The sequence below is a fragment of the Cucurbita moschata genome, unplaced genomic scaffold (assembly GCF_002738365.1).
Source record: "Cucurbita moschata cultivar Rifu unplaced genomic scaffold, Cmos_1.0 Cmo_Scf00080, whole genome shotgun sequence".
Classification (NCBI taxonomy): Eukaryota; Viridiplantae; Streptophyta; class Magnoliopsida; order Cucurbitales; family Cucurbitaceae; genus Cucurbita; species Cucurbita moschata.
The window spans coordinates 68,078-76,238 of record NW_019268596.1 but is presented as its reverse complement, the minus strand read 5'-3'; the positions used below and the strand labels follow the sequence as shown (position 1 = coordinate 76,238).

Genomic DNA, 8,161 nt, shown 5'->3' with positions numbered 1-8,161 from the left:
CGAACCCTTATTCGCAGTCTGCATCCAACCATTTCTTTTTCAACCTACACGTATGCTCCAGGCCAAACTCACGTAACTAGTCAGAAGATGCGTCCCACAACTGAACGGAAGACAAGTGTCACAATCGCACTCTTGCAGTAGTGAGACAATGATTATGTGACATTTGTTCTAATCCAATGAACAAGTCAACCATGCAAAATTTGACTGAACGAACAATAGCAGTGTATGCTCGAATCACGTTTAGAAGAAATATTTTAGAAAACGTGAGTGAGGAGATACATTAAAAATAATTTCAAATAAACCAATGTTATAAGCTAAAAGTGAAGAAACAACTGGTCCCGTTCTCCTATAGTACATTTTGAGACATTTTAGTTCTGATGGGTGTAGATATGATTTTGAGGACTAATCATACACTCCGTATTGGCACAACAATAATAGTAAAGGCCTATCTAAGATGAAAGCAAGTAAAACGTTTTTTGAATGAGCATGCCACCATGAACCACAAATCGTATACAAGAATAGCTAGGACATCAACATGCAGCCACAGGCAACATGCCTCGGCCAATCATGACCGCAACATCTGCCCTTACACAATTTGTCAATATCTCTATCAACCGGCTCTTCATAAACTGAACGTTGTAGGATGAGGCTGACTTTAGGTCTCGCGACACGCTTCTAGTTGATCTCAGTATTGAGGAGTCTTTTCCAACCTACTAAGAGCTATTGAAAATCACTTCTCGGTTTGTTAACTCTTCAAGTCTTCTCTGTTGGTGTCTTTCCTACTTTCTTCACTTGAAACAATTTCTTCTTTGCATGACGTCATACCACCTGATTTTACTTGATGTTTTCTTGGTCGGAATAATAACGTTTCAAGTTACTGACATGGACAACAGGGTTAGTCTGTATCCATAGAAGCAATTGGATCCTATATGATGACTTCCTAATCTTGTCGATAACTTCGACTAGTCCATAGAATATTCGCACCAGTCTTTGGTTCTTGTTGCTTTGAACTCAAAGTTGATCTAACCTTAACTTATCATAACTTTCTATTTGCTTTGAAATTATCGTGGTCGACCCTTCTCTTCATCCGTCTGGATGGTATTTTTGCGTGAACATGTGTTGCTTTAGTGGTTTGTTTTTGTCTCCCTTCTTCAGTAGCGGTGTTGGCTTGGTGTCTTTGCCAAGCATTTGAGTGATCACTGACAAGAGCCTTTGGAGGTCAAATAAACCCGATTGTGAACATGTCATTTTGCTATTTGTAGAATTCAACTAGCTCAGGTTGAGCCACATGACATTTATTTGTGGTAGGCGACATAAAACTAATCTTGTGATTTATCTCTCTTGGTGGGGTTAAACCCAATATCTGACCTTCTTGGTTTGGGTCGTGGTATTCATGTAGTGGCAAAAAAGTTTTTGTTGAGGTTGGCACACTTGAGCTCCCCCTTTTCAAATACAACAATGGCAGCAAGTGTAGAATCATCATGGCTAAGATTCTTTCTCAACTGTACTATCGTCATCATTTTCACCCCTCTTGGTTGATGGATGTTCGTCTGAATGATCGTTGGGTTAGACTCCGTTACTACTACGCATTTTGCTAGGGGCATGTAAATGACGTTGTGTTCTAGCAGGATGTCAATCCCGGACTATTTGGGCTCTAGAATGTTGGATATGAAGGCTGACTATTTATAGTAAAAATCTGATAGAGATATATATACTAAATAATTGTATATAGTAGGCGGTTACATATAGTGAAGCTATATAAAATAAATTGAAATCATATGTATACCCATTAGTCAGTGCTTCGTAAATGTACATTTCTCATTCTCCATATCCTCTCTTTGCATACCTGAAGTCATTAATACAAAACCATTAGTCAATATTTCTTCTTACATTTTCTCTATCATGTTCTTTGTGTTCATTTAGATCAAGTGTGTGCGTTGTTGTGTGATTCTAATAACTGGTATCAGAGCGAGGAGAGATTCACCACGATCTGTGAAGATGGAAAGTTCAAATACTGAATTGAAAAGTTTGATGGATTCGATATAAGTTTCTAGAAGATGCAGATTGAAGATTATCTATACGAGAAAGATATTCAGGAACCCATTTTGAGGTGAAGCTGGATACCATGACCACGGAGGAGTTGAAGCTCAAGGATTGTCACGCTGTAGGATTAATCTGGTTGACGCTGCCAGGGAACCAAAGAAAGTGCGATTGGAAATTTTCCATACAGACGTTTAGGGACCATCTCCAGTTTCTTAATTTCGAGTCCCAAAATTTCATGGATTAGAGGTCTCGCACTGTGCAATGACAACTCTCTGTTTTCCTAAGGCTAGTCAGATATCTCATGACCACTCTTTTCCTCCTCGCTATATCTAGACACTATAACGTTGATCCAGTATTATCTTATATAGTTAACGTTCACTCTTTAACGTCCAAGAACATTTTATAACTACCACGAAAATCAAAACATACAATAAATTCATACAAGTTTTACAATATATCATATACTACAAAATAGGGTTAGACTGCTTACTTGGTCGCGGAGAGACATGTCATCGAGTTGAGTCATAGAGATATACGACTCTTTATCCTAAGAAAAAATCTATATAATTTAAAATCTAGCTGCTCTGATACCAATCTGTCACAACCCGAATTTCAAGGGTTCAAAACTCAAATAAAAACTAAAATTGAGAGTGAAAACAAATAAAATAAAAGTAAATTAATATAAAATAAGAAAATGTTGTAAAATTAAAATGAGATTGAGAAAACAACACAACATTAAATATAAAATAAAATAAAATTATAAGAAGGTGTTGTTCAAATTTATCCCAACAGAAAAAAAAGTGTTTGGGATACAATTACAAAAAAAAAAATAATAAATAATAATAATAATAATAATAATAGAAAACTCAAACACAAAGACAGACTAATGCTACATAACAACCCCTGTTTGGGATACAATTACAAAAAAAAAAAAAATAATAAAAAATAATAATAATAGAAAACTCAAACACAAAGACAGACTAATGCTACATAACAACCCCATCTGTGAGTGCACAACCTTTGAAGGCTCCCTCGTCTCAACGATGAGTTCTATTACGAACCCATCCAAAATAATCACACCTGTGATCGCATCTGCTGACTTTAAACTTAAACTGTTAGTCTAATATAAGTTGTAGTTGATAATTACACAAAAATTTCCATAAATCTATGAATTCGTGTCAAATTAGTCAATCCTAAAGATTGTAACTAACATATAGTAATTGAAGCTCCACATGAGTTTATAGGTTCATAGTACAAGGAAATGTTGCTCTTCCTTTTTATTTAAGATTTTGATATTTATGAAAAGAGAAAATGAATAAAAGTAGGAGACATTTTATAGATTTAGGAGGAGCAAAATAGGGGAAATGTTAAAAAAAATCATTTGAAAACATTAAAACAGTTGGTGCTTGGATACCACACTCTTTTCTTAATGTACGTGGAATCGGTAATTATTCGTCCAAAATAAAAGGGCCCAACCAGATTCAAACTGGTGACCTCATGATCTGCAGTCAAATGCTCTACCACTGAGCTATGGACCCATTTTGCATGATTTCAACTTTAGTGACCCCTTCTACAGAGTGCCAGTCCAGAAGTGTAAAAAATGTCTGTCCAAAATAAAAGGGCCCAACCAAGTTCAAACGGGTGATCGGTCAAATTCTCTACCACTGAGCCATGGATCCATTTTGTAGGATTTTAACCTTAGTGACCCCTTAGACATAGTGTCAGTCCAAAAAGTGTAATAAATTTCTATCCTAGATAGAAGGGCCCAACTAGGTTCGAATTGGTGACCTCTTGATCTGCAATCAAATGCCCTAACATTGAGCTATGATCCCATTTTGTATGATCTCAACCTTAGTGACCCCTTCTACAGATTATCAGTCCAAAAGTGACCCTACCGAATCGGCTATGGACCAATTTTGTATAAATTGGTGGATTAACTATTGGAAATTAAACACAAGTCGTTAGATTCAAAGTCGAAAGTGCTAACCACTACACCATAGAACCACTTGTTAAACTTTATTTTTGCAGCGATTTTGATAAGCGCCAACAACGCTGGATTTTGCAAAGCTAGAGGTTGTAGTATGCTTACGGACTTTCACAAGGTGTTTTCAACTTCTTTTATAGGTAATTGAACTTTTGAGTCCATGCAAATGATTGGTTGGATTAGTATCAGTTTGAGAAGACAGAAGAGAAAAGAGAGACTTTGTTAGAAACTCTCCCATAGGTAATCTCCCAAGGTGTTTTCAACTTCTTTTATAGGAAGAATTTTAAAATCAAACCACAACAAAATTTACTTCTTTCTCTAAAACTAAATTTGACTCTCCAATAAATCTTAATAGTTTTGTTAATTAAATTTTCTTTAAAATTTTTGTACACAGAGTACAATGGAAATAATATATATATATATATTTTTTTACAATTTTGTAATTTGTATGATATTATTCGAGGCTTTTGATTGAAATATGATAATTGATTCTCTGTCCTCTTTGACAATTTTAGATACCTTCATATCCGATATTTGATGCGTCGCGTTTCATTATGAGATCTGCCCTTAGGTCAATAAGACTTAAGTAGAGAGTTTATTTGACTAATGATTTGATTTTTTTTGGGTTGTAGAGATCTACTTTACAAATCATTTTTATAAAACCTTATTCAAAGGTTTGTAGTTAATTACCAATATCAGAATTTCTGGTTTCTTTTCACCATGTTGTTAACCTAAAATGTCAGACATGACCACCTGCTCTTTGAAGACCATATCAGCTTCCTCTGCAAAATATCACCTAAAATGTCACAGTATTTAGTGTTTGATGCTTTTTGACTTAACCCTAGGGTTCTATTTACAGTGAACTTGTGATAATTTTTGTCAAATTATATATTTGAATACCTAATACATTAAGATATAATATCTTATTTAAATAATATAAAAATGTGGTAGAATATCATAATGTATGTTTAATTAATATGAATCTCATTCAAATTTCAAATATATATTTTTATTTAATGTTTATGATACACATCAATTATTTTAATATTTAACATGTCAAATACGTTAATATGTTTTGATATTATACTTCAAGACTATAGGAACTTTCTCAGAGGACTTGAGAGTTACATCGGCCCACAATGCATCTCATGGACGATGCAAAACTATTGTGGTGCTTGAAGGTTTTTTGTATAAAAAACTGGTCATCCACCAAAAAATTATGGGAAGACCATTGATGGAATTGAAGCAATCGACGCTCCCCTGTATGGGTTTCCAATCAAAGACCTAATGTTTGATGTTGACTCTTTTGAAGGAAGAGCCACGTGATCGAACAACAAGAAACGTGGCGGTATCTCTGAGAACTCTATCACACACATAAAGAAAATGTGTCGAAGACTTAGACATTACACAGAAGATATGGCTTTCATCGAGGAGACCCGAGTTTGATTCTCGACAATGAAATTTTATTTTCTTATTTCTTTTATTTTATAGTTTCATCTTTTGTCACCAATTATATTTAAACTTTACCTAGGTTTGAGAAGCACTATAATGGATGAGTTCAATAGTATCTTAAATTCAAAAGACTTTTATGAACTTGGTTTGAGAGGCACTGTAATGGTCAAGTTCAATAGTATCTTAGATTAAAGACTTTTATGAACTTTGAACCTTTAATAGTGTTATGTCATAGATATTTGGTTCAATTTCAACAAGTGAGGTTGAGGTCATTCAAATGGTTAATGTGATAATTCGGTCATTTTCAAGGTCTCTTTTGTTGAACGCCATCATGGCTGAGATGACTGAGATGAGCACCAGAGTGAGTTTGACAAGGAGGGTCGTAGAGAACCACACCCCGAGCCAAGCTCATGTTGGGCTTAACAAACCGAAAACCCAAAAACACAAACCCTTAAATGGGAATCAGGATGCTAAGGAATTAAAAAAACTTTATTTTTGACGTTGAACAATACTTGAAGGTTACAGGAACTTGCTCATAAGACCTAAGAGTTACGTTGGCCACAATGCATCTCATGGATGGTGGCGCTTGAAGGTGGATGATATAAAAAATAGGTCATGCACCATAAACTCATGGGAAGACCGTTGATGGAATCGATGCAATCGACGCTCCCCTTGATGGGTTGCCAATTAAAGACCTGACGTTTGATGTTGACTCTTTTGAAGAAAAAACCACACAATCGAACACCTCAAAATGTCGCGGTAGCTCTAAGAACTCTATCATACGACCTGAGAGTTGAGGGCTACAGGAACTTTCTCATACGACCTGAGAGTTACGTTAGCCGCAATGCATCTCATGGACGATGCAAAACTATGGTAGTGCTCGAAGGTGAATGGTATAAAAAATGGGTCATGCACCATAAACTCATGGGAAGATCGTTGATGGAATCGATGCAATCGATGCTCCCCTGGATGGGTTGCCAATCAAAGACCCAACATTTGATATTGACTCTTTTGAAGAGAGAGCCACACAATCTCACAGCTTTAAACGTCGCGGTAGCCCTGAGAACTCTAACACACATAGGGAAGGACGTGTCGAAGAGTTAGACATTAAAAAAAAGATTATGCTAAAACTCTTCAGCGATCTAACTAAAGACTTCAGGGCATCTACACCAAAAATCCATTGTCGTCCAGCAGTCAAGATTTCTAGCTTTCACCCAAGAGACCCGAGTTCGATTCTCGGCAATGGAATATTATTTTCTTATTTCATTTTATTTTACAGTTTCTATCTTAGACTAAAAAGACTTTTATGAACTTTGTTAGAGTTATGTTATAGATATTTTGTTCAATTTAAAATGGTTAATGCGATAATCCAGTCGTTTTTTAGGTCTCTCTTGTTGAACGACATCATGGTTGAGATGAGCAGGTGATTCAAATGGTTAATGCGATAATCCAGTCGTTTTCGAGGTCTCTCTTGTTGAACGACATCATTGTTGAGATGAGCACTCGAGTGAGTTTGACAAGTTGGGCTGTAGAGAACCACACCTCAAGCCAAGTTCATGCGGGCTTAACAAACTTAAAATCCAAGAACACAACCCTTTAAATGGAAACTGGGATGCTAAGGAATTAAAAAGCTTTATTTTTTACGTAGAACAATACTTGAAGGTTACTGGAACTTGCTCATAGGACCTAAGAGTTACGTTGGTCGCAATGCATCTCACAGACGATGCAAAACTATGGTGGCGTTTGAATTTGAATGGTATAAAAAACGGGTCATGCACCATAAACTCATGGGAAGACTGTTGATGGAATCGATGCAATCGACGCTCCTTTGGATGGGTTGCCAATCAAAGACCTGATGTTTGATGTTTACCCTTTTGTAGAAAGAGTCACATGATCGAACAGCTCGAAACGTCGCGGTAATTCTGAGAACTCTATCACACACATGAAAGGACGTGTCAAAGAGTTAAACATTACCCAAAACATCATAGTAAAACTCTTGAGCGATTAGACAAAAGACTTTAGGACAACTACACAAAAAATTCATTGTTGTCCAACGGTTTGGATATTTGGCTTTAATTCTCTGAAATTGAATATTATTTTCTTATTTCTTTTTATTTTATAGTTTCATCTTTTGTCACCAATTATATTTAAACTTTACCTCATTTTCAGAGGTACTTTAATGGTCAAGTTCAATAGTATCTTAGATTAAAAACTTTGATGAACATCGTACCTATGTTAGTGTTATGTTATAGATATTTGTTTCAATTTCAACAAGTGGTGTTGAGGTAATTCAAATGGTTAATGCGATAATTTGGCTATTTTAAAGGTCTCTCTTGTTGAACGCCATCATGGTTGAGATGAGCACCCGAGTGAGTTTGACAAAGAGACTCGAATTTAAACTTTACCTACGTTTGAGAGGCACTATAATGGTCAAGTTCAATGGTATTTTAGATTAAAAGGACTTTTATGAACTTCGTACCTTTGTTAGTGTTACTTTGTACCTTTGTTATTGTTATGTTATAGACATTTGGTCAAGTTCAACAAGCGGGATTGAGGTGATTCAAATTGTTAATGTGATAATCCAGTTGAATAGTTACAGGTTATCTCCAAGGTCTCTTTTATTGGATGCCAACAAGGTTGAAATGATTGAGATGAGAACCTGAGTGAGTTTGCCAACAGGTG

General features: G+C 35.7%; 1 non-coding gene across 1 annotated transcript; it reads right to left on the bottom strand.

The window, feature by feature from the left end:
- Positions 1-3,509: 3,509 nt before the first annotated feature.
- TRNAC-GCA lies at positions 3,510-3,581 on the bottom strand. Its single transcript has one exon. It is a non-coding gene; the product is annotated as a tRNA-Cys (tRNA).
- Positions 3,582-8,161: the final 4,580 nt, after the last annotated feature.